Source organism: Chinchilla lanigera, unplaced genomic scaffold (genome assembly GCF_000276665.1).
Source record: "Chinchilla lanigera isolate Chin_1 unplaced genomic scaffold, ChiLan1.0 scaffold00027, whole genome shotgun sequence".
Taxonomy (NCBI): Eukaryota; Metazoa; Chordata; class Mammalia; order Rodentia; family Chinchillidae; genus Chinchilla; species Chinchilla lanigera.
The window spans coordinates 17456955-17459795 of NW_004955428.1; positions in this window are offsets into that span (position 1 = coordinate 17456955).

The following is a 2841-nucleotide window of genomic DNA, read 5'->3' on the forward strand; positions in this document are numbered from 1 at the left end:
GAGGCGAGGTTGGGGTCCTTCCCGGAGAGGGGCGGCGGGCGTCGTCGTCCCAGGTCCCCGCTCAGGCCGGGCGCTTTCCAGACCGCGCACGCTGGGCGCCGGGACGCGGCGTTCCGAGAGCTCCGGTCCTGCAGGTCAGCCTCTCCCGGGCAGCGCGCACTCCCAGTGCTCCGACCCCGCGGTTCCGCGGCCAAGGCGCCTGCTACGGACGATCAGAGAGATAAGAACACACGATATTTCCTTGCTCTGCGGCGCTCCGACGCCCCGCAGCCCGCAGAGCCCGCAGCCGCTGCCATGTGCTGCCTGTTGCTGCTCCTGGTGATTGACAGGCCGCGCACAGTGGCGTGTCACCGGCGGACCCAGTAACATGCAGTCCTGCACGTTTTTGCCCAAGTGCTTTGGCCCCTTGGAATGCAGAGGAGCTCAACATCCAAGCAACGCCTCTGCGCATTGGAAATCAATACGCAGAGACGAGAAATTCAGGTTTTAAACCATTACTTCGCTAGGGATTCGGTCGCCAACAATGCCTAAACAAACACGCATTTGGTACACATGCCGAGCCGGCCCCTCTTCGGCATAAACGGCCCTGTGTTTCACACATCCGATCGTTTACAGACTCTTTAAAACTTGTTAGTGTTCGGATAAGGGGAAAAAGTGAAAGGGATTCTGTGTTTTTTTTGTGTTGTTTTTTTTTTAAAGCGGTAGAATTTACTTTAAGAGCATTTAGCTATGGGAATGCTGCTGGTGTTTTGAAATGCGACCAGTAACAGCTCTAGAGCGAGTTCAAAGAAATCTTCGGTTCCGTGCAAAAGCAAACATTTCTCACCTTATCTTTCCTAAAATGTCTACGGAAGGGAAGGAAGGAAACGGTTCTTACCTAATGCAAAGATTGGAAATTGCTTTTCAGGCACATGTACAGCCACTGCAGCTGCTCCTTATCCAGGGCATGGAGCTGTGTCTGCCGCTATTACTCTGCAAACCACTGCGTGTCTTACAGAGCGATCCCACTCCCGTTCCGCAGAATTTCAGCTCCTGCCGCCACCTCCACCTCCGCTGCAGGACACGCCTCCAGTGATATCATGTGTCAATCACCCGGGCCGCCCGAAAACCTGGAACAGGATTTCCTCAAATGGTCTTTGCTTTTTCGTTTACGTGTACCAACTTGGAAATGTTACCCTGTATACAGCCTCTAAAAATTAGGGATTGCCTCTAAAAATCCTGCAAATTGCAATTATCATGAAAAATACATTCGAATTTAGTTATCGATCTCCTATTTAAAGGAATTGGTGGACTTCAACCTTGAATTAGAAAATAATTCTGAAGAATAAGAGATGAAAAAATTGTATGCCAAACCATCACTTCTGATCAACTAGAGGGAACGTGTGTATTGATCATTTAAAACTTGAAACAGTACAGTTATCTGAAACAAGCTTTAGACTACGTGAGATCTAAAATATCCAAAAGTGGCATTCCTTTTTGCAAATGTAAGGATATGATACAGCATAAAGGTGAAATTGCCTACTCTGAGTTTTTAGATAATGGCTCTATCTTGGATTGTAATATAATTTCCCAAATATCAGTTACATGAAAAAAATTCTTTCTGTTTTGTTATATAGTTGTATAATTTTCCAAAGGAAGAACAAGTTTTTTTTAATCGGCTAAAAGGCAATTAATTAAAATGGAAATAATTACCAAGAAGTTTTATAATTCTTGGTATGATGTATCAGTGGATAAAAACCCTAATAAGTAGGAAATTTGCTTTCTGATTCTTTACAAACTGTAGGATTTTTCACATTTAATACAAAAATCATATATTTCATGCTGCACTAAAGATAGCTATATGTGAAATGTAGGGCTCCACAGAGACTTTTAACAGATACTTAAAGACTAAAAGCATATAGTTAGTAGAAAGGAAATGGTTTTCCCGGTAGTGCATATCAGGAACAGCATAAACTCTTTAACCACACACACAAAAATCTAGAATCTAAATCATATATATATATGTATATATATATATATATATTTGAATAGGGAAATTTTTAGTTGAAAGTAATTTTTAAAGAAATCTTTACAATAGCAAGTGATTCTGTAGAAACTTTTTTTTTTTTTTTGCCCCATACTGGACTTTCAAATGCTTGCACACTTAAAAATTTGTGTTCGAAATTGCTTCTAAGAAATCCAAGGCACCGCTAAGAACATCAAGAAGAGAGAGCATCACCAGATAATACCGAAGAAAAGAATGATGCCATGAAGCCCCATATTCACCCTTAACAGAAAATGTATGAAAAGAATCTACTTTAAAATATAACATTGAATTTATGATGCTCTAAATTGCATTAAAATTCTTTGTTTTAAAATAATTCATTTATCTTATATATTTTCATAGATCTCATTAGATTTGGAGATACAATGAAATTGTACCAATGGCGGATGGTTTTTTTGTGAATGGATTTGGAATACTCAAATCAGAGTTATCACACCAGAGTGTCTTCTTTGGTTCTTCCAAGTTTTTTTCTCAGCAGTCTGCACAATTTTAGGAGAAGAGGTCAGTTCACCAATATGATAAAACCAGGAGAGGGGGCACTGAACATGCTTATCCGATAAATCTCACAAACACATACTTGGAAGTTTTCTGTTGCAAATAAAGTCCAGAGTGCTGAACTTGAATCAGAGGTGTATTAGCATAACTCTCATGATGTTATTTTACAATTATAACAATAAAATCCATAAGATTTTATCTAAAACTATCATCATGAGTCATGTTTACTTAGAAATAAAATATTATGACATACAGAATGTATCAATGAAACTTGATATCATTTAGCAATAAAACGCATCAAT